The sequence below is a fragment of the Moschus berezovskii genome, chromosome 16 (genome assembly GCF_049115385.1).
Source record: "Moschus berezovskii isolate FMDL1 chromosome 16, NW_MosBer_1.0, whole genome shotgun sequence".
Lineage (NCBI taxonomy): Eukaryota > Metazoa > Chordata > Mammalia > Artiodactyla > Moschidae > Moschus > Moschus berezovskii.
This window is the reverse complement of record NC_142475.1, coordinates 16737247-16764993: the sequence shown is the minus strand read 5'-3', so window position 1 is coordinate 16764993 and position 27747 is coordinate 16737247. Positions and strand designations below refer to the sequence as shown.

Genomic DNA, 27747 nt, shown 5'->3' with positions numbered 1-27747 from the left:
GAACAATTCTCACCAGGAATAATATAAATTTTCTTTAAGACACTGAACTTCATCTAATAATATAATTGAAAAGAGGACTAAAACAATCTTAAATAGCTTCTTAAGGCAAGGGAAGAAAAAAGAAATTTCTGACTATTGGCTTTCAGTTAGTTACCACGGGAACTTGGAGATTCCTTTTTTTTTTCCTTTAAGTTTTCTCTTAAAAGCCACTGAAAGACAAAATATTGATGGTTTCTGTTCTGTTTAGAGACAATGACTAGGATAATTAATATTACGGTAAGCAGCTTGTATCACTATGATTTCCTTCTAATTCCTTCACTTTTCAACACAGCACTCTATTTTCCCACAACTTACATGTTGCTGCTGCTGCTGCTGCCAAGTAACCTCAGTCGTGTCCGACTCTGTGTGACCCCATAGACGGAAGCCCATCAGGCTCCCCCGTCCCTGGGATTCTCCAGGCAAGAACACTGGAGTGGGTTGCTATTTCCTTCTCCAATGTGTAAAAGTGAAAAGGGAAAGTGAAGTCGCTCAGTCATGTCCGACTCATAGCGACCCCATGGACTGCAGCCTACCAGGCTCCTCTGTCCATGGGATTTTCCAGGCAAGAGTACTGGAGTGGCTTGCCATTGCCTTCTCCGAACTTACATGTTAGGAGATAATCAAAAATCAAAATGCAGGTGATAATACTTGAATATTAAAAACGAAGGAATAAAGCAGGGAACATTCAGGAAATACAATTAACTCAGACTGAGGATAGGAGTAAGGGAAGAAAGAGGAGATGACAACAGGAGAAATAATGCAGGAGCTTGTGCCAAGGGGAAGAAATAAGGGTCTTGCGTGCCACTAAGAAAGATCAATCCTGGGACTTCCCCAATGGTCCAGTGGCTAAAACTCCATGCTCCCATTGCAGCAGGGACGTGTTTGATCCCTGGTCAGGGAACTAGATCCCACATGCTGCAACTAAGAGTTTGCATGCTCCAACTAGAGATCCCATATGCTGCAATGAGAAGATCCCAGTGCACCTATTAAATAAATAAAAAATCAATACTGTTCTGATTCCATCTACTCAGTACTTGAGACTTTGGGAAAGCCACTTGATCCTTCTGAGTGTCAGTAAAATGAATAAAATACCCACTTCCCTGAGTTGTTTTGGGCTTCCCAGCTGGCACAGTGGTAAAGAACCCGATGCCAGTGCAGGACACGCAAGAGACGTGGGTTCGATCCCTGGGTCAGGAAAATCCCCTGGAGTAGGAAATGGCAACCCGCTCCAGTATTCTTGCCTGGAAATTTCCATGGCAGAGGAAACTGGTGGGCTATAGTCCATGGGGCCACAAAGAATTGAACACGATTGAGCACAGTGTTGTTTTGAGGCTTAAGTGAGATAATGGAAAGAACGTATAGCACAGTTTACTCAACAAATAATCACTGAGTACCTTTATGGGATACAACAGTGAAACAAATAAATAATTTTGGTGTTCGCGGAGTTCACATAAAGGAAGACCAAATAAATACTGATTTTCAATCAGAGAAGGCAAATAAATGCCACATATACACTTGTATATATAATAAATTCCCAAGATTTAATTCTCCTTTCTCTTACAAAGTCCCACCCTTCAAATAAGATAACTAATTAAACACACACAAATTCCATCACTGGGCCCTGACTAGTACTTTATATTCTCTATGTATAAAACCATACAAATATAACAATGCAGACAGTACTATCACTTTTTGGCATTATATGTGTGATCAAAAGGTTTTGATATGGGATACTTTTTCTTTTAAAAAAACAATTCCAGCACAGTTACATTCTGAAACAGTAGCCCCAATATAACTATTCCAAATAATATGTCCATATTTTAAACCCCTTTCTAAAATCCGAGGAAATACTTTTAAACAGGCATCTCTAAAAGTTAACATAAATTACAAAATAAAACACAGATGCTGAAGCAGTGGTTCTTAAATATTTTGGGTTGTCACAATTTGGAAGGTATGACTGGTACCTAGTTGGCAGAGACAAGGGATGCTGCAAAACATACTAAATTGCATGAGACAGTCCCCAGCAATAAAGAATCACCTGGTCCAAAATGTCCACAGTTCAGTTCAGTTGCTCAGTCGTGTCCAACTCTTTGCGACCCCATGAATCACAGCACACCAGGCCTCCCTGTCCATCACCAACTCCCGGAGTTCACTCAAACTCACCTCCCATCGAGTCGGTGATGCCATCCAGCCATCTCATTCACTGTCGTCCCCAGCTCCTCCCACCCCCAATCCCTCCCAGCATCAGAATCTTTTCCAGTGAGTCAACTCAACCACTGCCAAAAATTGTTTTGCTCTAAAAGAACACTGAAGGTTAGTAAACTATTTACTGATAGAATCTCTGTACTGCAGTATGGCATTACATCAGTCAAAATGATAAGAGAGACATTATTTAGTGAAATCCCAAAGGAAATATTGTCAGCACAGAACAGGAAGCTAAAGATCACTGAGAAAACTTAGTGGTCAAATTTAATATAATCCACTACAGCTGATGGCTCAAAAAGAAATATATGGCTTCAAAACTTAAATTGGCAGTAACACTGCAAAAAGATCAATTTTATTTATAATCTGGAACTAACAGGGGTTTTCCCCTTAATGCAGATGGATTTCCTTGAACCACTAACAACATGCATTGGATATCAAAGCAAAAAATGTAGACATAAAATTTAGATCAGCATTCCCTAAGGTGATTTTGTCAAGCAAGCAAGAAATATAGATCACACTGTTCCTTAAAAATATATCCTTTCAAAATTAGTCATTCATTTTACTAACAGTACAGAATCTAATTACAGTAGCTGCTTAAGTAGTATTTGTTAAAATGAATGCTATTTAAAACAATATGCCCCAAACTAAATTATAGGGTTTAGAATGCTCAAAAAATGTCAAAAGATTGAAATTTTCACTGAATATGTTTCACATAAAACCAGTAAGATAATACTGCCCAAGTAGAAAAGTCCTCAAATCCAAGAACAGCCAAACTGAATGAAAACTTAGAAGTCATCCCAAGCTAAATTTCTCAAAGGAGGGTTTTTCCTCCTAATTATATACCTAATTAAAGGTGAGCCATTCTTAAAATTCTCTTCTCTAGATAGCTCAAAGATAATGTTGGCTACATTGATATTTTTAGCAAGATTTGAAAATTGGAAGTTAAGTGGCAGACATGAATTTTTCACACTCAGAAGGGGATACTGTTATTCACGCATGTTGTTGTTTATCTGCTGGCTCATCTATTTGGCACAGGCAGCTGCTGCTGCTGCTGCTAAGTCGCTTCAGTCATGTCCGACTGTGCAACCCCACAGACAGCAGCCCACCAGGCTCCACCGTCCCTGGGATTCTCCAGGCAAGAGTACTGGAGTGGGCTGCCATCGCCTTCTCCGGGCACAAGCAGCAGCCGCCCCTTTACTCCAGCTTTTACCAAATCTTCTCTTTCAACTTCTCTGACTCCTGGGCCAGGAGCATTTTTCATTGTGAGCTACAAGATGAAGGATGTAATATTCTCTCACAAGATAACTATATTCATCAAACTAGGAAAGAGTGAGAGGGCAGCTCCCAGTAATCCTCACAGGTTCCCTTTTGTCCTTGCTCCCCTTTACTTCATGTCAACATTCCCTTATTGACTTTCTGCCTTGATGACTTTGGGTAACAGCACCAAACATAGAAGGACCAACTCCCACAAAGTGTTTAAACAGCTCCCAAAACTGAGTATGGAGAAGTCTTTATCATAAATCCTTCAAATGTGTATCTCCTAGTTGTCTGCTTCTCTGATTAAACCTTGACTAACAGAGGATTTCTGCAAGGTGCCCTTTATATTGTTCAAGAATATTCAGTTACAGTATAAGTCCAGGAAAATAAGATGTACAAAACTCCTAAGAAACATTAACCATTTGGATAGTAAATTTTAAAATCTCTTATGAGATACAAGTAGAACTCATAAAATATGTGAGGAAGCAAGAAGCTACTGAAACAGAATTTGCAAAATATGTTAAATATAGGTAGCAAATTAGCAAGCTGTTAGGGTTGGGGAGAGAGAAGAAAACACATAAACGTTGCAAGCCACAGGATACAGGATGCAAGCAGTGTGGTCTGTCCCACTTACATTTTTAACCTATGCATGCTGACCGACTTATCTCTATCTAGCCTTTTGCTTCTCATTTGTGTTCTAATTAATCTTGACAGTGTTCTGATGCAATATTTTACCTTTATTTGACTTGTAACCTGCTTTACAGAGTCAATGATTTATTGAATATTTAGAACAAAGTAAATTGGTGTGCAAGGATTTTGTTAACCTGATAGTTTCAAGAAAAGACAATTACATACTCTAAAACCCTACTTAAAAAAGTCTAACCACCAAGTTTGTTTTTTTTTAAGATGCTCAATATGGTTCTTTCATACTGAGAAAATCTGAAAAAAACTTGGTATTTTGGTTGTTTTTTATTTCTTTCAAGGATCTATTACTATTAAAGAAGATATAATTTATGAGCTGATATTTAAAACATATTTATATCATCTCCCTCTTATGTGAAGCTTAACATATATTAGGATGGACAAAATCAAAGTAGAGAAGTTCAGTACTGATATTATGCTGTAGCAGGAAACACACACAAAAAGTCAATACCAATTAAGAGCTTTTAATACAATCTGGAAATGAGTAATTTCATCCAAGATATTTGAGGGAGTAAATCAAAGGATTTATATAGATATTATGCCCTGAAAAGGATACTGTTGGCTCCTCTCCAGCAGCCACCCTTCTCTTTCTTCTGAACAGAATCCCAACCTTTATGCAAGAACCTGGAATTGCTTGTCTAAGCAATTGCTAGATCTAAGTTTGTCATGGCCATTCCATCCCCCTTTACAGGTTTTGAAGAACCTGAACTAAAGCAGATCAACACATGGTATTCCATGGCAATTACTGGTTTGAATGTGGGTATGCGGCTGAAGTTGACCCAATCACACCGAATGAAAGAAGAGGTTTTTATTCCACAGGGGGTAAAAAAGTATCTGACTGTCTATCTAGCACAAGTGTAATGTTAATTTAAATTAGCAAAATTTTCTTATTTTCAAGGTAATGGTTCTTGGAATTTAAAAAGAATTAAAATTTTGTAAAAAATAAAAAAATGTATTGAAGCTACTAAAGAGAAACCTGTCTGCAAAGTTATGAGGCATTTCAAATTTGAGAAAATAATACTTTTTAAAACTATGGCTATAGTTAATATATTAAGGCTAAATAATCCACTAGTGCAATTTCCATATTGAAAGAAAAATCCAAACTATTTTCATTTAGTCATTGATTCAAACTGAACTGGGCTGACTCAATTTCATACTGCTAACTGTTTTTACCCAATTATGTTGGTTATAATGCTTTATTTCTTATCAAACACCACCAATTAGGACATACTACTGTGTCATCCATCCATAGACTGAAGCACCCCAGAAGTACATCATTATATAAGAAATAAGATAAACCCTCTTCGTTTATAGAAAAAGCAACAAAACTCATGAAATAGACTTTACTCTGAGTGAGGGGTAGGGGACACAATCTCTGGAAAAAATTTAAACCACAAAACAATACTCACACTATGAAGGCAGTCTGAGTTCATACTAACAATAATAACATCACCTAAGAAATAACTAATATAAAGTGGTCTCAGGTTGATGATGTCTGAGATGACTGGAAGATGCAAAAACAAACTCCCTCTATAGGAACTAGCCCTCAACTGAGAACAAGGGTAATAATAAAAGACCACTTATTTTAAGAAATGCTAAAATCTGGGGTGGGTGGGGGGAAGTAACTCAAAATTGATGAATTATGGTATAAATTATGTGTGATAAATGATACATCTGTAACAGACAAATACATGAAATTTAATTACAAATATGGGGGCCTATGGAAATACTTTCAGTTACTGCAACATGTAGTTTTAAATCTGGCTGCTGCTGAAGTCATTCTCAACATCTATTTTCAGCAAAACAACCATTTCAAAATAGATGAATTTCTAACATGCATTCACTTGAGTTTTCTTTTTAACCATCTTGGACTAACATATGGCTAAAAGCAGCTGAGTTTTATCCTACGTGTTCTTCTCTTTGTAAATATAAGATTCTGGCCAAGGAAGAATGAAACCTTTAGGCACCTATTTGTATATAATTGAACTGTATTATATTTTCTATATATTCTCTAATCAGAATTTATTTCATATTAGAAAATTTTAATTTCAAGTTCGTTTTCAACTCTTACAAGTAATACCTTGGTTTGTCAAACTGAAAATTTCCATTTTAAGCAAAATCACTTTCCCAGATAAACCTGCTTTCAACGAACTGGGTAGGAAGAAATTCTGCCTTATTCCTAATTATTTAAGCTTTTCATCAACTATTTACTTACTCAACAACTGGAAACATTCACATATCAGAAAAGACACAGTCTTTGCTCTCATGAAGTTTAGAAGTAAACTGAAAACAGGTTATACATCTCCAAGCTTATATGTGAATAACACAAGTTTATTAACTCAGTATATATATACTGAGTACCTGTTGTATATATGTCAGGGAACATGTAGGTGTTTTTAACCAGGGTTTCTCATCTGAACCATAAAAGACAGAGACACTATTTGAGACACTATCTTCTCAATACTTCCAGGTATGATACACAGATGCACAGAAGGGAATCCAGTAGAGAATAGATGAAAAGGAAAGATGATGATTAAGATATATTTTTTCTTTCAATAAAATTAGTGGAATAGATAAGTAACCCAATAATTAAAGTACACTATAGGAACATGGGAGAACAGTCCCCAAAGCCATTTCCTATAGGCAACATATAATTTAATGAGGGGGAAAAATCCAAAGGAAAAAAAGATAATTTTCTTTGAAATAGAAAAGACCTTGAAACAAATGTGTAATTTAACTATTTGGAAGGCAGACACAAAGGGATAATATAGAAAGTATCATAAGAACGACAGGCATTTGTATAAAGATCACCCCAGAAAAACAGGCTGATAGCTTGAAAGTTGAGACACCCTGTCCTACCAAAAGTGGTCTTTTTTCCTACAAGGAACTAACATCTTGACCAAGGTCCTTGTCAATCATGTAAAATACTGCTCTTAAGAGAACATGATCATAACTTTCCCCTGAGATATCAGATTTATGTTGATTGAAATTTAACCTAAACCTTATACATAAACAGGTTAGAATTACTCTGCTATAACTATTCTTAGCAATAAATTTTACAAAACTGCCTTTGAGAAGTAGACTGAAGTGTCAATACCTTTTAGCCTAGAGAGTTATAGTTTGAAGAAAAACTGAGGCATAAAATTAAACTGGCTTGTTTCACTATGTTAGATAATACATGAGCAGTTGAAAAGGTTGAAACAAGGGATTTCACCGGATAGCCAATAAGGAATCAAAGTGGGGTTTTCAAGTGATAAAATCAGTTGACAATTTATGTAAAATGAATGAAAGAAGCAAAATTAGAAAGAAAACAAACTATCCAAACTATTATGTGATTAATGCTGCCAATCTAGTTTAAATTATGGGAAATAATAATAAAAAGCAAGGTAAAGTTGAAAGAATCTTAAAGAAAAAAACCTTTAAGACCTGTTGACTAACTCAATAAACAGTAAAGAAGAGCACAGATTAAAATGTCATTAGGCTTTTGAGAGTAACAATACCAGTTTACATATTCAGAACCTAAATGAAAATATGGATGGTTACTAAAACCTTAGATTTTACCTAAAAGATATCATAATAGGTTATCCAGTGGGAGGAAAAAGCACTTCAATTAAAAGTATTAAAGCATAAAAAACAATTATTTTAAAAATCCTTCTAATCTCTGCAACTAAAGATAATCCTATGAAGCTGATTAAAGTAACAAATCTGAAAAGTTCTCCTCAACCTATAAACAATCATTTCTCTCCTTCAGAATACATGATTCAAGGTAATCTGCATATATAACAAGTGCTCTATTACTTGAAGTGCAAACACAAAAGTTTTGAAAATACATTTTAAGATTAATATCCTGTTTGCTGAACCCAGGGTAGGCAAGGAGAGCCGGGGAAGCTGGAAGAAACTCAAGGGGCTGCAGGAACTGCAAACACCTTTATTCTCTCCTGACTGGCACAGCAGCGGTAGCAGAAGACACACTATATTCTTTCCTCTGGTGGTTGACCCAGAGATCACAGACGTTAATGCAGCCTCACCACCGTAACGCAGCCATAAGGTAGGCTTAATGCAGCCATACACAACACAACACAGCATTCCTTCAGGACTTTTCCAGGTGGAGCTTATATATGCTTACATAACAAAAGTAGCCTGCGGCTAAGCGAGTACCTTGGGACGCACACGTGAAAGTCACTCAGTCCTGTCCAACTCTTTGTGACCCCCCACGGACTGTCACTCCATGGAATTCTCCAGGCAAGAATACTGGAGTGGGTAGCCTTTTCCTTTTCCAGGGGAACTTCCGAAACCAGGGAATTATTATAAGTACATAATCATTCACAAAACGTGGGGAAGAGAGCCTGACCACACCATCTGGCTAATTTGCCCTTTCCCTACAGCAGCTAAACATGAGTCTTTAAAACTTTGTTAGCAGCAGAATTCTTTACTCAAACAAAAATCTTAAACAGTAGTCCAACAAACTAATCAGAAAAAAATCAGTTACTTTTATAGAACCTAGAAATACAGGTTGACAGCCTTACCAAATGGCAACTCTAAGAAATCTTGGACTCTGCAGAGTACAAGTTTTAAAATAAAATTAAATGGAAAAGAACACACTATATATTACTTTGTCCAGTGGAATAAAATCTACACAAAACTAAAATTAAATTAGTTATCTTATTGACAGATTGAGATATACAAGTGAAATAAGCAGTCCTTGAAAGCTGAATGGACTAAAAAGGCTAATATTTGGTTAGAGGAAATAAGTACTCAGTAATTATTTACTTCAATACTTTGAGAAAGTGAAAATTATCATGAGAGATTGCACTTGCTTAACTTTAATTACTTTCCCATGTTCATTCCACTGCTTGGCTTCTAAGTCTAAATTTCAGAAAGAGTTTGATCAACTGCTGAGTTAAAAAGCTCTCCTACTGCTTTTATCTTTGAGTAAAGCTACCGTCTCCAAAGACCTCCCCCAAGAATCATGGGTTATGAACTATAGGAGGGCTCACGCCTAGCTGCTGGTGTCCCAGCCTGCATTCATTACTTCACCCCATTAACATTCCACGCTGGGAGTCCTTCGCTAGTTTTATGAGGCGAAACCACAAAATGTCAGGTTAACAAAATCCTCACACAGAAATTTCACCTTAAAATACTGCCTGTCAAGCACTTGCTTCCAAGATATTCAATAAATCACTAACTCTATAAAGCAGGTTGCAAGTCAAATAAATGTAAAATTTGCATCAGAGTACAATAAAGACTAATCAGAACACAAGCTGATTATTTAGAACTAAAATCTTTGGGGAAAAGAGAGTCGAGCAGTGTGATTCAAGTGTACTTGAATCATCTTGGTAACCTCAGTTTTTTATTGTGTTTATAGTTACACAGATATACTTGACTCTCTATTATAACCAATTTCCAGTCATTCAGATACCTGATTTCACAGAGTTTAATAGGCAGTAGAGAGTTTTGGAGACATGAACGTGTTGGGTCCATTCCTGGTTCGCTGCTTGTTAACTATGTGCCTTATCTCCTTAAACCTTGTTTTTTCCATGTAAACATGAAGAAAATAATTTTCTTCATTGAGTTATTCTGATTTAAAAAGATGTCTGGTAAAAGCACTAAGCATAGCACATAACAGCCATAATAACATGTTTAATAATGGTAATAACAGTAACCAATATTTGTTAGTTTCCTGCCTTCTATCCGCTGGAGAGATGGAAATTGACAATTTAAGTGAGAGGCGCTCTACAAGCCCTGAGGATGCCACAACCAAGAGATCTTTTCTCTGCCTGTGCAGTCACGGCTGCAAGAAAGGCACAGGAAGAAGGAAAGGGAAAAGGGAAGAGAAAGGAACACTCTCAGGCATGCATGTGCGTGAAAATACTCCCACAAACACAGATGTCTTTTCTCCCTCCTTCAACAGGAATGAGGGAATGTAAACTGGCTGACCCTGTGCACCCACCCTCTAAGTTGATGATCCCTGTCACTGCTAGGATTTGGCTCTCATGACAATTATAATATTAAACCATGTCGGATAGGAACCTTCAAAGCAAGTATCTTTAAGCAGAACAGCCCAGGCTTAAATAAATCTTTACACTCTCTGGTTGACCAAGCTACAGACTCGTTACAGTGGACTTTAGTTTCAGACTGCCAAAATGGACAGAAATTAATCGCAGTGAAATTTGAAACCTACATTCTATTCTGGGTTGAAATTAATTGCCTGAGAGCTCCCTCATTAAATATTTATTAGACAACTATTAACTACCAGGCGTTACAGCTTTCTCAGAACTATCATCAGGATCTAGAAAGGATGACCACTTTTTCAGGTCTGAAACTGTTTCTACCAATAAAATGAACAGAAAAGGAAAAGTATGATTATACTCAAATCATATAATGAGTACCTATAGTCTAGGGAACTGACATGAAAGCAGGTAAAATTCACACTGTCCAACACTAATTTCCCAAAGGAAAGTAATTCACACTCTGATTCTGTTCTATACTTAACAGATAAAAATTATTCACATGATAATGCTAATGACCTTTGTAAGTATAAAGTGCAGAGGATAACATACATCAGTGAACTATCAATGAATTATGGCAAAAATATTTAAGAACCATCACTGCATGATTTTCACATGTTCTCATTACTATCCTAGTAACAAATATTACTTCTTTTCTTTGAATCCATTTCAATTTCTTCAAGTCCCTTTGTAAATGCAGATAACAGAATAGGAACAAACACAGGACTCTTGAATGGCTAAATCCTTGCCTATTTATGCTTTCTATTTCCAATAAAAAAACACAAATCCTTGCCACTGACATGTGGATTGCATTCTTATTAAATTCTTAATTCAAAAGTTAAATGAGCATTCATGTTCTCAATCTCATAAGCAAAATAAATCTAAAAGAAAATTGGTTAATATTAATAATCCAGATTAAACACTATAATCACTGTTCACATTAGACACATATGATCAAAAATCAAAACCAATCCTCAAATGAAAATTTTACTTCTGTTTTCCTCTAATGCTCTTTTAAGAATCAGTTCAGTTCAGTTCACTCAGTCGTGTCCAACTCTTTGCGACCCCATGAATCGCAGCACACCAGGCCTCCCTGTCCATCACCAACTCCTGGAGTCCACCCGAACCCATATCCAGTGAGTCGGTGATGCCATCCAACCACCTCATCCTCTGTCACCCCCTTCTCCTCCTGCCCTCAATACTTTCTCCCAAACTATTGGAGTTTCAGCTTTATCATCAGTCCTTGCAATGAACACCCAGGACTGATCTCCTTTAGAATGGACTGGCTGGATCTCCTTGCAATCCAAAGAACTCTCAAGAGTCTTCTCCAACGCCACAGTTCAAAAGCGTCAATTCTTCGGTGCTCAGATTTCTTTACAGTCCAACTCTCACATCCATACATGACCACTGGAAAAACCATAGACTAGACGGACCTTTCTTGGCAAAGTAATGCCTCTGCTTTTTAACATGCTGTCTAGGTTGGTCATAGCTTTTCTTCCAAGGAGCAGGCATGTTTTAATTTCATGGCTGCAGTCACCATCTGCAGTGATTTTGGAGCCCCCAGAAATAAAGTCTGTCACTGTTTCCCATCTATTTGCCATGAAGTGATGGGATGCCATGATCTTAGTTTTCTAAATGTTGAGCTTTAAGCCAACTTTTTCACTCTCCTCTTTCACTTTCATCAAGAGCCTCTTTAGTTCTTCTTCACTTTCTGCTATAAGGGTGGTGCCATCTGCATATCTGAGGTTATTGATATTTCTCCCGGCAATCTTGATTCCAGCTTGTGCTTCATCCAGCCCAGCATTTCTCATGATGTATTATGCATATAAGTTAAATAAGCAGGGTGGACAATATACAGCCTTGATGAACTCCTTTTGCTATTTGGAAACAGTCTGTTGTTCCATGTCCAGTTCAGATTTTTTAATATGCAAATTTACATTTGTACATCTAATACAACATAAAGAGAGGCAGCATAATCTTGGGTCTCCTAAATCTCAGAAAACATTATTGTTTTTGTTCAGTTACAGCTGCTAAGTTGTGTCTGACTCTTTGTGACCTCATGAACTGCAGCACACCAGGCTTCCCTGTCCTTCACTATCTCTCAGAGTTTTCTCAAACGCATGTCCACAGAGTCAGTGAGCTACCCAAAAAATATTCGCGATATAGTAAAACCCTATATCTATTAATTTAATCTTACTAATAACTGAATACATTTTAATAAAGCCTTATATATTTTAGTGATGTAGAGATCTCAAGTATCTGACCAAAAAAGACGGCTCTTCTGTTCCACACTCTTAATAAAAACCAGTCAATAACAAAGAAATCTAAGAAAAGAACGAAGTCACAAAGACAAAAGCAAGAAAACAAAAGAATCGAGGATCTCACCAAAATGATACAACTAAAGGAGAACATAGTCTTTGGACACGGGCAAATAGAAAACACAATAAAACCAGGGCCTTAAAAAAAGCCTGTTTGGCTTCCAACAACAATTGCATCACAGAAGACAAAAAAAAGCCTTCCTAGAAATTTACAATTTGATCAGTAACTCTAAGAACATGAAAGTCCCACCTTATTTCTTGTATATGTAAAAGATATCTACGAAGTCTACAAACCCCGTTTCAAAGAAATAGAAATGAGATCAAATAAATTAATTATTATGACTAAGTCTTAATCCATTGGATATGTCATATCACATTCTAGTATGGCAGGACTTAAATAAATGGTCCATTAAGCTTACTAAGAAAAAAAAATATTATTTGGAAGTAAAGTGAAACTATAAATGTTATTCAAAAGCACATTTAAAATTATCCAACACAGCACCAAAAAGGAACAAAAAGCTCATCTGATATAAATGTGATAACAGAACAAATTAAACAGTTTTTAAACTTTTTATAGGAAAAAGAAATGGTCATTACCCAATATTGTTATATACCTTAATTATTTAAGGAGAGTTATAAAATTGTGCATAAAAGAATCTTCAGATTTTAAAATAGCCTATAACCATCTGAAGCAATCTGAATTTAATCAGATAAGTTTTCAGTAATTTACAGCATGCTCCTTGCTTAGAATTTGATAATAGAATCTGGAATCGCAATAGTTACTCTTTGTATGGAAGTAACTGAATGTTTAAAGACAAATGGTTAAAACCAACAAATACTAAACATTTGTTTAGTTTTATAGACTTAAGTACTCACTGGCTCAGAACCAAACTTAAATTCTGAGTAACTAAAGGTCAAGGGTAAGCTTATTTGCAAAATCAGCAGTGCTGACCCAAAGGTGACCTGGAGGAATAAAATGAAAACAGAAAAGTTTACTTTTTTTTCATGCTGTAAACATCAAAGCACGGTGACTGTTTAAAAAACTCATATTCATAATGATCATCATATATTTGGGGGAGTTAAAATTTTAACAAACATTTAAGGAGAACTTCAATACTCATAAGGTTCACCATTTTATAAAGTGTAGAACAGCATTTACAAATTAAATGCTTTCTCTCTTAAATAAATTGTATGGCAATTTTAAAAGGAAGACAAGGGTCCCTTCTAATATTTTCTTTTTTTTTTTAACAAATGTTTTGTTTTATTTCATGGTAAACAGATATGTGTACACGGTGCAGGGAAAAGGGATGACTGCCCTGGGCTGCAGGCAGGGACTGCTGCTGCTAAGTCACGTCAGTCGTGTCCGACTCTGCGACCCCATAGACGGGCAGCCCACCAGGCTCCCCCGTCCCTGGGACTCTCTAGGCAAGAAAGAACACTGGAGTGGGTTGCCATTTCCTTCTCCAATGCAGGAAAGTCAAAGTGAAGTCACTCAGTCGTGTCCGACTCTCCGCGACCCCATGGACTGCAGCCCACCAGACTCCTCCGTCCATGGGATTTTCCAGGCAAGAGTACTGGAGTGGGGTGCCACTGCCTTCTCCAGCAGGCAGGGACTAGTAGCCTCCATAGTCCTTTATGAGCTCGTAAAAGGCTTGGATAACCATCAGGGAGCCACTGGACAAAATGATGATGTGGACGATAATCAGGAGGAGGCCCAGGATCAGGGTGTAGATGCTCAGGCAGTGAAGGCGTAGCTCTAGTCCCCAGTGATGTTGCCCACCATATTCCGGTTGCTAGACTTCACGGAGCGGGTGAAAGCCATGAAGCCCAAGCAGCATCTGTTCATGAAGATTGTGCTGAAAAGGGATCAGATGATGTGGTCATGCACGAAGGCCTCAATGCAAATGTTGATCACTGTGGTCATCACAGGCGCTGGGCTCTGGGAAGCCTCCAGCACGGCCACCTTGTACTCCTCCCTACACGCTGGGGGGGACTATGCTGTGAGCACCAGTGAAAAGGGGCTGGGATGTGCGGTTCATGGTGGGGATTGAGTAACTGTGGTCTAGATACCCACTTACGGCATTTTCAATGTAATTAGTCTCATTAAAATAGCCAGAAGTAGCTTCCATTGCAGTCTGTTAGTAAATGGTTTGAACTGACCAAGATGAAAGATAAACAAGTCAAATAACTGGACAAAGATACAAAATATTTACTGAGAAAATACAATGTGTAAACTTCAATTGGTCATAATGACAGGAAGAAAAAAGATGAAAATGGGAATGATATTATTGATGCTATATTTTAAGAATCTGTGTAACAAAGATCAGGATTACAAGGAGCTAAAAGTCCTTACCCTCTTACCACATCTCCCACTAACACTTGACATTAGCAAAACAACATAAATAAGAAAAACATTAGTATTCTGGAAAATTAATGTGCTTACTGAGATAGACTTAACATACAGGTCTCTTTCAAACAGAAAGCAAACCACTGCATTTCTAATTTAATACTCTTTTGGTATATAGAACAGTCTTTGGGACTCTGTGGGAGAGGGTGAAGGTGGGATGATTTGGGAGAATGGCATTGTAGCATATATGTTATCATATGTGAAATGAATCGCCAGTCCAGGTTTGACGCATGATACAGGATGCTTGGGGCTGTTGCACGGGGATGACCTGGAGGGAGGATATGGGGAAGAGGGAGGAGGGAGGGAGGTTCAAGAAAGGGAACACATGTACACCTGGGGCGGATTCGTATCAGTGTATGGCAAAACCAACCAATATATTAATGTAAGGTAATTTGCCTCCAATAAAATAAAAAAATTAATTAAAAAAAAAAATACTCTCTTGGAAACCAGAGGCTATAATCCAAAGAGCTAGCATTCTCAACTAAAATTCACAAAGTTCCAAAACACAAGAGTAGAGACACACATGATAGCCCCAGGGCCTATTATAAGCCGCCACTCCCTCACATGTTTTTAATACTGGAACACAGTGTGACCCATAAGAGTAAAATAATAAGAGTAAGCAAATATTTATTAAATGCCTACCAGTATTGGCATTACTCCAATACTTTGGCCACCTGATGAGAAGAACTGACTCACTGAAAAAGACCCTGAGGCTGGGAAGGATTGAAAGCAGGAGGAGAAGAGGACAAAAGAGGATGATATGGTTGGATGCCATGACCAACAGGATGGACATGAGTTTGAGTAGGCTCTGGGAGTTGGTGATGGATAGGGAGGCCTGGTGCACTGCAGTTCATGGGGTCACAAGGAGTCGGACACGACAGAGCGACTGAACTGACTGACTAGTATTTGAAAGTAACATGGAAAGTCAGACAGAAATAGTCCCATCCCACATGAAGCACAGGTCAGGTACCTAAAATAAACTGTTTTATCCACTGGAGCATCCAGTCCCACCACTTCAAGGGAAACAAAAGGGGAAAAGATGTAAGTTGTGACACATTTCTTCCTTTGGGGCTCTAAAATCACTGCAGAAGGTGACTGCAGTCATGAAATTAAAAGATGCTTGCTTCTTGGCAGGGAAGCTATGACAAACCCAGACAGTGTATTAAAAAGCAAAGACATCACTTTACCAACAAAGGTCTGTCCAGTCAAAGCTATGGTTTTTCCAGTGGTCATGTATGGATGTGAGAGTTGGACCATAAAGAAGGCAGAGTGCCAAAAGAATTGATGCTTCTGAACTGTGGTGCCGGACTAGAGTCCCTTGGACAGCAAGGAAATCAAACCAGTCAGTCTTAAAAGAAATCAACCCTGAAGATTTATTGGAAGGACTGATAGCTGAAGCTCTTATACTTTGGCCACCTGATGCTAACATCCAAATCAATGGAAAAGACCCTCATGCTTGGAAAGATTGAAGGCAGAAGGAGAAGACAGTGACAGAGGATGAGATGGTTGGATGGCATCATGGATTCAATGGACATGAACTTGGGGAAATGCCCAGAGATGGTGAAGGACTGGGTGGCCTGGCATGCTACAGCACACAGGGTCACAAAGAGTTGGACACACCTAGTGACTGAACAACAATAAACATCCTCTAGTGGCATGTTTGGAAATTAATATTTCTGGTTGTCACAATGATTAGGAGACACTACCTGACATTTGGCATCAACCAAGACATCAAAGTTGTTGAACACTCAAAACAGTCTCTTTTACAACAAAGAATGATCTCACATTTCGTAACAATTTTGAAGTATCCTGACATTCATGAGAGTGAAAAAATCTAGTCATAATTATTTGAACCTAGAATCTCTTTTACATTTAAATATACAGTAGCTTTCACATCTACTTTAACGAATCTGAAAGGTCCAATAATTTAACTATCAGGAATACAGAAGAAAAATTATGAATCATTGAAAATTTGACCAAGAATTGTTTACCACTTCAGAAAAATAACTTCACCCACGGCTATCCCACTTGACTCTTTGCACTAGAAATTTATCAATATACAGCAAGCAAAGTGTATAACTGTGCTAATGTAACACATGTGGCAGGCTAAGTGTCCTAACCTGAGTAATTTGTGCCTTCTAGTCTAGTTACACTCTAAATACGGAATAAATTACTTTTCTCTTATTTTCCCATTCCTATATTATAATATAAGGCATTATATTGCTTTCTCCATAAGTTATCAGCTTAAAAATATACCTTTTCTATGAATTTTATATCAACGTAATAAAGAGGCATCAGAAAACACATGCTATCTTAAGAAGCATGAAATTTCGGTGCTGAGAACTACTACTATCATTGTGCCCGTAACGATACTAACTATGAGTTCCAGAAAAACATCTATTTCTGCTTTATTGACTATACCAAAGCCTTTGACTGTGTGGATCACAATAAACTGTGGAAAATTCTGAAAGAGATGGGAATACCAGACCACCTGACCTGCCTCTTGAGAAACACCTATATGCAGGTCAGGAAGCAACAGTTAGAACTGGACATGGAACAACAGACTGGTTCCAAATAGGAAAAGGAGTACGTCAAGGCTGTATATTGTCACCCTGCTTATTTAACTTATGTGCAGAGTACATCATGAGGAACGCTAGGCTGGAAGAAGCACAAGCTGGAATCAAGATTGCCGAGAGAAATATCAATAACCTCAGATATGCAGATGACACCACCCTTATGGCAGAAAGTGAAGAGGAACTCAAAAGCCTCTTGATGAAAGTGAAAAAGGAGAGTGAAACAGTTGGCTTAAAGCTCAACATTCAGAAAACTAAGATCATGGCATCTGGTCCCATCACTTCATGGGAAATAGATGGGGAAACAGTGGAAACAGTGGCTGACTATTTTGGGGGGCTCCAAAATCACTGCAGATGCTGACTGCAGCCATCAAATTAAAAGACGCTTACTCCTTGGAAGGAAAGTTATGACCAACCTAGATAGCGTATTAAAAAGCAGAGACATTACTTTGCCAACTAAGGTCTGTCTAGTCAAGGCTATGGTTTTTCCCGTGGTCATGTATGGATGTGAGAGTTGGACTGTGAAGAAAGCTGAGCGCCGAAGAATTGATGCTTTTTAACAGTGGTGTTAGAGAATACTCTTGAGAGTCTTGTACTGCAAGGAGAGCCAACCAGTCCATTCTAAAGGAGATCAGTCCTGGGTGTTCATTGGAAGGACTGATGCTAAAGCTGAAGCTCCAATACTTTGGCCACTTCATGCAAAGAGCTGACTCACCGGAAAAGAGTCTGATGCTGGGAGGGATTGGGGGCAGGAGGAGAAGGGGACGACAGAGAATGAGATGGCTGGATGGCATCACCGACTCGATGGGAGGTGAGTTTGAGTGAACTCCGGGAGTTGGTGATGGACAGGGAGCCCTGGTGTGCTGTGATTCATGGGGTCGCAAAGAGTCGGACACGACTGAGCGAATGAACTGTACTGAACTGAAGGATCCCCTACTTTTCTAACACAAAGTACAAATAGTTGTTTGGAAATATATATTAATCTATAGGAAACAGACATCCTCTACTAGTTATAGACTTTAGAGAGATGACTTTGGCGCATTCAATTAATGAGAAAATTTTAAATTTTAAAAGTTGAGTAATTCTTGCCCTACTGCAAATCTTTATTAAGAGTATTCAAATCCTCCAATATCTCTTACCTCAAAATAAGAATGGGATGCTACTGGTTAAATAATAATTGAATGGCCCAGCTTCTCTAGACCTTTTACTAAATTTCAGATCAAGGGCTGCTCACTAAATAATCTTGCAAGGTATAGCACTGGTAAACTGTCAGATCTGGGACAATTTTCAAAGAGATCTCAGACAAATACAAACCTTAGGGAATTTGAACCATGAACTGATATTCACATAGATTTGCAGTATAGATTCACAATATCAAGAAAGCCCAGAAAATTCACAAGCAGATAATTTAACTTGTAGTTCTCTCAAGTTGCAGTGCCCCTACATGGGCAGCAGAAGCAAGCAGATAATTTCTCTGACAGCCTTTGACCTCAACTCAGGCCATGAGCAATTGTCAGATATCATTAACTATACAAGGACTCCTAATTTCATAGATGTTTAAAATATGAAAAATCACAAAACTAATAATCAATGAGATAGCACACAGATGCTTTCAGAATTAATAAAAACAAAAATATACTTAGGGAACAGAACAAAAGGAACTAACTATCTCAAAATTCAGAGATTTTATTCTAAAAAGAAAAAAAGTTCTAGCTAGGGCATTACAGTTTCCTGTTCACAAACTGAAAGCAGCTTTTTTTTAATGATAAGGAAAACATTTCTATTCTAAAACAATCATACTGAAAGCACCTCTTTCTTAAGGAGTATTTACAATAAGAAGGGAGGTCTCAAACATCTCTTTGCTTTTATACCTGTCAGTAAAATTATATTAACTACATAAGCTACAAAGCCCAAGGACAGTAATCTGTAACATTTTTTCAAAGAACACAACTAACTGAAAAGTTAATATTTTAAAACACAATTAAAAAGAAGTTTAGAACTTAATCCCATTATCTCTGAAGTTAAATAAGCATATGTGAAAGTCACTCAGTCGTGTTCAACTCTTCGCAACCCCATAGACTGTAGCCAGCCAGGTTCCTCTTTCCACGGGACTTTTTGGGCAAGATACTGGAGTAGGTAGCCACTCCCTTCTCCAGGGGATATTCCCGACGCAGGGATCAAAACTGGGTCTCCTGAATTACAGTAAGATTCTTTACTGTCTACAAACATCTACACACACACACACATATATAGGTAAGGATACATATATATGTCTGTATATACATATAGAAAGATACTGAAAACATACATGAAATCCTAAATTATTGCCATTTTTTATCACAGAAGATTAGTGACAGGTGAATTTTTGTGTGCCTTTCAATGCTAATCAGATTTAGATTCACAATTTTATCAGTACTGAACCCATTATTACCAACTTGACAGATCCATAAGAGAGTGTACTTGTTTAATTGAGTTAATTAATCACAGCCTAACCAAAATATCTCAGACAGACCTCACACAGCATTCAAAGTGTAGCTTGAAATCTAACCCACCCTCCCCTTTCTTTAAACTGGCACAGGGGATGAAGTCAATAAATTGTCAATTAATAACATACTTGCTTTGATGATTCCTCAGTAATTTACTGTCATCCCACTTCATAAATTTTTTTAGTAAAAGTTGTGGGATTTCAAGAAAGATACCTCCTCCATGGGAAAACTCAGTTTAACAGTTTTCTGCTGCCAAAAAGCCAATAAGACAAACTAGCTGATAATCCTCCCACACTACATCATGTGGGTATAAGCACTCAACCAGGGAAAGTTTAATTTGTTCCAGCAAGGGCACAGAAAACCACTCAGATTTGTTCACTAAACAGGTATCAACATTAGTCTCCAGCTTTTTGTTAAGTGCAGGTTGAACTAGGTTATTCATATTCATACTCAAAAATATATACTTTTGCACCCAGTAGCGTCAGTACAATGAACATAAATGGTCTCCCACTTTCGGAGTCCAGATGCTCCGTTATTTATACGCTTTACAACTTCTAATGGGAATTCACTGCTACTCACAACCAGTCTCCTTCAAACAGCATTCTCCTTGCACTTAAAAGCCAGATACCCCTAAATAATAATTAAGACACATAAACCCCTACCATGTTGGCCTTTCTGGCACTCGAGATATCACTTTTAGCTCCTATCCCCATAGTGCTGACCTCCATGTGTGCAGATTCTTAGGCTCTTATCCACTCTCAGGAAAAACTCCCTAACTGACATAAATTTACCCTGGCCACACAGTTCTCTGACTTCTTATCCTGTGAATAACAGATCCATGTTTCATGCCCTCCAAGGGTGAGTCCTCCTAACCAATTTGTCAGACTCCCTTAAATTGCTCAATGAACCCACTTCACATTTATGATAATAAATATGTAAACTATGGGGGAAAAGTATACTCCTGGTCATCTTAATTAAAACAAAGAATTAATTCTCATTATCTTCCATTAAAGACAAGTTTACCATGTAAATGTTACCAAGGACTTTGTTCTCATTGAAATTCATTTATTAATTCAACAATCTTATATAAAGCACTAACCATTTGCCTAAAACTAAGCAGTAAGCATTCACAGATATTAAGAAACAGTCCTTGTATTTGAGCTATTATAATTCAATGAAAAATGCTGACAAAAATTAATCATCATAATTTTCGATAAATGGCTTAACAAAATCTCATAAGGGGTTACAGAATGTGGGGGTGGGGGAAAGCAAACATGAAAGGGTACCTAACTTGTCTTGGAAGGTAAACCTGGGAATGAATTTTTAATGGTAGTAATGCTATAACTGTAGAGTGGAGAGGAGCAAACCAGGGAGCTTCCTATGCCCTGAAAACTGTACACAAATGAAGATGGTAAGGAAGAATGGCATGTTCATGGAATTCACAATAGTTCCACACAGTATCGATGCTTTTGAACTGTGGTGTTGGAGAAGACTCTTGAGAGTCCCTTATACTGCAAGGAGATCCAACCAGTCCATGCTAAAGGAGATCAATCCTGGATGTTCATTGGAGGGACTGATGCTAAAGCTGAAACTGCAATACTTTGGCCACCTCATGCGACGAGTTGACTCACTGGAAAAGACTCTGATGCTGGGAGGGATTGGTGGCAGGAGCAGAAGGGGACGACTGAGAATGAGATGGCTGGATGGCATCACCGACTCGATGGACATGAGTTTGAGTGAACTCCGGAAGTTGGTGATGGACAGGGAGGCCTGGCGTGCTGCGATTCATGGGGTCGCAAAGAGTCGGACACGACTGAGCAACTGAACTGAACTGAAATTACTCTAATAAATTAGGATCATGTTAACATCAAAATTTATTCAGAAGTTGTAGAGAATTACAGATAGACCACAAATAAGTAGATTTGAGTGTAAATGGAAAAGCAGCTCTCCTTAGTGAGACATCTGTAGTATAAATTTCTTTTCAGGCACTGAGACACACTCAGCACTAAAGTGGTTGCAAACAAGAAATAAGCACTCTAAAGCTCCACAGCATGTGGAGCTATGCACAGAATTCTGCAGCTGCTTCGAAATCCTTCTACTACTGGAATTTCACTTTTGGATTCACTAATCCTGGAATGCACTAGTCTTTAAAATACTTGAAACAGACTTCATTCTTAACGCCACCTCAATTCCTTCAATGGTGGCATCACTATAGGAAAAAAACATGTAGTTATAAAGCCAAAATTATGAATTATGGGGTAATGTGCACACTGTCAGAAATATGGGCCCACTGTCTCTAGCATCGATTTTGCAAAATAATGATGCTTCATGTCTTCTCTTTCTCAACTGTTTCAAACAACAAAGTAAGACCTTTTCATAATGTTAATTAGTATATTTTACTGGTATTCAACATTAAAATATCAATACTGATATGCTAATCTGAAGTCCTACGGATTACTACAGATTACTAGAGACTGCCCTAGTAACCTGGCTGTAGAGAATAAAGTAATGGCCAAATGAGTCTAGTGACAGACAGAAAATTATCTTGAAACCCCCGGATGATGACTGGATAGCAGTCTCAGTGTAGCAAAAAATCCAGAAGGCCCTGTATAAGTGATAAACACCCAATAAAGACACAGTTGAGACTGGAACCCAGCTCTAGAATAACACAGGCAATCTCTCTTGAATAAGTTAAGTAAAGTAAAAGAAATATAAGTAAGACAACACAGAAAAGACCCCATCATATTTCCCGGTAAAAGCCCTTTCATAATTAACACCAAGACTGGTGGAAACAAACCAATAATGATCTGGAGACCTATACTGTACTCTTAACCAAACAAATATTACAGTTGGTCACAGACCAATCAGGGGGTAGAGCAACAAATTCAAGCTACAACTCATTGGGTTAAGAAAGATCTAAACAGATTTCAAAGAGTGTTTTTGTTTTGTTTTTTAGAATACAGAAGACAACCCACACAGCAACCTTACCATGCTCCAGTTGCATACTATTTCAGCATTTACTCTACAACCAACACTTTGCTTAGAAGTTTTTTTTCCTAAACTGACAAGTTATTTTTCAAATGTTGACATCAAATTATTTAGAATAGGCAACCTACTATTTATCAAAGAACAAATTAATGCTGCATGTGTTATTCACTTAGGTATAACCAAAGATAAAACCCGGGAACTACTTCAGAACTGGAAATAAGAGAAAGGCATAGGAAACAAACAACAGTACATGAACTGATACCATGCTGGGGGCAGCGCTGCAAAACTGCTCCCTCTTGGGACTTTCCTGGTGGTCCAATGATTAAGACTCTGCCCTTCCAATGCAGGGAGTACAGGTTTGATCCCTAGTCAGGGAACTAAGATCCCACATGCTATTCAGTGTGGCCAAAAGCACACACACACATAAAAAAGCAAATAACTGCTCACCTTCGGTAAACACACATATGCACACAAACACAGGTTTGTTAAAAGGGGTCTAAAGAAAAAACAGCCATAGAGAAAGATATCAAGATATGTTTAAAAAGAAGATTCAAAGATTCAGAAAAACATACAACTCTGATTTTGTAGATAAAACTTTTCTTTGAGGCATGTGCTGCTGCCAGACAAGTAGGATACAGTTACAGAAGCATGTCTTGAAACTGAGCAAAGCAGGATATCCCTGGTGCTCCAGTGGTTAAGAATCCGCCTGCCAATGCAGGGGATATGGGTTCAGATCCCTGGCCTGGGAAGATCCCACATGCCATGGAGCAACTAAGTCCGTGGGCTGCCACTACCAAAGCCCAAGCAGCTCTAGAGCCTGTGCGCCGCAACAAGAGAAGCCACAGCAATGAGAAGCCTGCTAACCACAACGGAGAGGAGGCCCTCCTCCCCACAACTAGAGAAAGTCACTTTGCAGCAACGATGACCACAGCCAAAAATTAATGAATAAAAACAAAAAAACAAAGCAAACTACTTAGCTCATGGTAACTACAGATTGATTTTTTTAAATATCGATATAATGATAGTTACTATGAATATGTGTAAAATTTTCTCATTATGTCACTGGGATAATACCTGTAAATATATGATCATCAATTGTTAGTCAATGAGGATGATATATAAACACTTTTTAAGGGTGAGAAATATTTTTAACAGACCAACTTAAAAAACGAAACTGGTCAAACATGGCAACATCAGTATTATACTATAGCTTATTCACCAGTCACATGGTCCCTTCCTTAATTTTACTTCCATCTGTTTGATAGTGTCATAACATGCTAACTTTGTAAGAACAATAATTTTACTGTCCTGTCTGAAAACCCTGAAATAATAAAAATAATATTAATTAGCAAATACACTTGGTTTATGAATGATGACCTCTTTAAAGGGATGTCTCTGTACAGTGGACAATCCACAGAAAACTATTCAGTGCCTGGTGTTGCAATCATGTAATGGATTAAGGCACAATCAAAGTGATATCATGTGATTTATACAAAGATAAGGTTCTACAGTTAAAATCCAAGTAACAGCTTCAAAGTTACAGATCCATTTCTTCCTTCATGTAACAATCCCGTCTTAGCCTATCCTTTATCATTCCATGTTTTCTAAAATTCTTCTCCTGACTAGACATCAGATGGTAGTAAAAAGAAGTACAAATAGTCAGTTGCTTTGCTTATAAGTAGTTCTGATTTAAAATAGAACCACAGCCTGCATTTTAGGAAATAGATAAAAATTTTGCACATGAATGGATCTAATATATAAAACTTACCCAGAACAGCAATACACTGAGCATTATTTTGTGAATCATGGAGACAAAAACATTGCAGGCTTCATTTAAAGTAGACCAGTAATATCTATCATGTCACCTAAAATATTTAACATATTTAGCAATCAGAGTATATGTGATAAGCCTGAGCAAAGTAAAATCATCTGTTAGATTTCTATAAATTTTAAATACACTGTATTTAAACACGATCTTTTAAGTTACAAACTTCAGAGGTTGACATCAGAGGCTACCATCATTAAAAGTAATGAATAAAGCTGGTCAGTTATTACACTGATCACATCTCCATGAAAACCAAAAACCTAGAAGATGACAACGGAGCTCAACATTTTCCAGCTGCTGAGAGTAAAGCCTTTCAATGTTTGGATATATGCAGGCATCTTATTTTCCCAGGATTTCAAAGTCCACATGCAGGTTGCTATTCAGCTATTATAAATGAGTAATTCAAGTAGGGCATGACTGCTTCTTGTATTAACTTGATAAAGATGTTTCACTCCAAATGCATCAACAGTTGTGTTAAGTCATCCCTTTCACAGGCTGACTGAGGCTTACTTATGCTATGGCTTGTTAACAATGCATACAATTTAAAAATGTATTAACTTCTGCTATTTTTCTAAAGCTAAAAATCAAGTTCTACTTAATATTAATAATTAACTTAAAGCAAGGCCATATAAACTAAATACAATCTAATGATCCAAATATTTAATTTTAAAAAAGTGTCTTAAAAAACAAAAGCAGTAATAACCGGTATTACAAATATTTCATATTGTATAATCACACTGTAAAATTTGAAAATTTTAAATACAGTTTTGATTATAGTTATCTGAACATACTGAAACACCTTAGAAGAAAAACTCCATTACCATAAATATATACCATACACTTTTAAATAATTAAACTAACAAAAATATACTTTTATACTTTATAAAAATATGGATTTGCACTCATAAAAATTGTCATTTCATCACTAAGTCGTGTCCATCTCTTTTTGTGACCCCATGGACTGTAGCCTGCCAGGCTCTTCTGTCCACGGGGATTTCCAGGCAAGAATAATGGAGTGGGTTGTCATTTCCTTTTCCAGGGAATCTTCCTGACCCAAGGATCTAACCTACGTAACCTGCATTGGCAGGCAGATTCTTTATCCCTGAACCACTGGGGAAGCCAACTCATAATAATTACCAAACATTTAAAGTAAAACAATGTCAGAAACTGAGAGAATTTGTAATGTTTAAACAGTAAGAATTTTCAACTCATATGTAATCTTCTATCATTCCAGGTTTCAATATCTATCCTTATTTGAGAAAACTTTCCTAGTATCATCCAATCCTACCTTCCTATTCAAATTATCTCTGCCATCTATTTTCAGATAGATATAGTTTTCTCACAATCAATTATAGTATCTGTTAAGCTTGTTTTCTAGAATTAGTTATAGGGGTATATTACTCAATGGGGACTGGCATCGAATACATTTTTATACCACCCTGCATGCAGTTTCATGCATGCAGCTAACAGCCAATAAATGAAATTAAGCAGAATGAAATGAGCTGACGAATCAATTTTGGGGGATCTGCATTCTTCCCTACTCTTTGCTCTTGGTGTAATGGGTAAGTGTATGAGTTTTAGAGACGGACTGCTTCGGTTCTACTTAAAATGCTTACCAAAATACCCGATGCATGAGAAGAACCAGAAAAATATTACTATAATACCAACTGTCTCTGTGTGTGTATGTGTGTGTGTGTTATTCACTCAGTAGTGTCCGACTCTTTGAGACTCCAAGGACTGTAGTCTACCAGGTTCCTCTGTCCATGGAATTCTCCAGACAAGAATACTGGAGTAGGTTGTCATTTCCTACCCCAGGGATCAATCTTCCCGACCCAAAGATTGAACCCGGGTCTCTTGTATCTCCCGCCCTGCAGATCAAATGTCTCTATCATCCAAAAACAGACCCGATTCTCATTCCCTTGGACCTCATCATAGCGACAGGCACTGTACCATGTATCCAGCTCTCCAGCTTTTTTAAACCAGACACGGGATACTGCCCTACTACACCCTTTCCCTTGGCTATCATATTCAATGACTGATCAACTCCTGCTGATTCCAACACATTCAGTTCAGTTCAGTCGCTCAGTCGTGTCCGACTCTCCGCGACCTCATGAATCGCAGCATGCCAGGCCTCCCTGTCCTTCACCAACTCCCGGAGTTCACCCAAACTCATGTCCACAGAGTCGGTGATGGCATCCAGCCATCTCATTCTCGGTTGTCCCCTTCTCCTCCCATTACAATCCCATAAATTTGTGAGATTTTATTGACAGTATCAGTTTTCTCACCGCAACATTCTCTTACGGTCCTTGCTTCCTATCTTTTATCTTCAGCCATACTACTGTCTATGTTGATTTCTAAAGCATAAAGATGAGGATAAAAACTTTCAAATGCTCGGAATGGACCTCAACCCAAAATCTTTACAATGACTTCCGAGGTTTTTCATAACCTGAGGGAGCTTGCTGATCTCAACAGACATTAATTCTTCTCATGCTCCCGTTTCCATTGCAAGCCGACACAGAACTTAACTGCAGTTTCCCCAAACCCGACCCATCTTTTCTCTCCTCCAGCTCATAATTAATGTCTCACCTTGCACATGACTGATTCCATGAAAGATTTCCTAAGCTCCAGGCATGGGTAAACGGTTTCCCTTGCTACGCCTTCTTTTATGGCAATGTTTAAACCACCTTTTAATTAACTGCTTACCTGTAACTGTCCCTCATGAACTATAAGCTCAATAAGAAGTAAAAGGGTTTTTTCAACTTTGGATCCCAAGTTTTGTGCACAAAGTAAATACGTACCCGGTTATCTAAACTATATAATAAAAGGACCACCAGACAAGAAGAGTCACCTTTACCTCTTCCACTCTCTAGCTGATTGACTCTGATGGCATCTGACCATCTACATAACAGGCTTGCTTTATTCTTTTCTTCTGGACTAGG

General features: G+C 37.8%; 1 protein-coding gene and 1 pseudogene across 7 annotated transcripts in view; both read right to left on the bottom strand.

Annotated features, from left to right (window-relative positions):
• VPS13B (vacuolar protein sorting 13 homolog B) overlaps positions 1-27747 on the bottom strand; it is a 767155-nt gene that overhangs the window by 508954 nt on the left and 230454 nt on the right. The window lies entirely within an intron of this gene.
• Positions 1-27747, bottom strand: part of LOC148775215 (interferon-induced transmembrane protein 3 pseudogene) — a 34289-nt pseudogene extending 6542 nt beyond the window's left edge.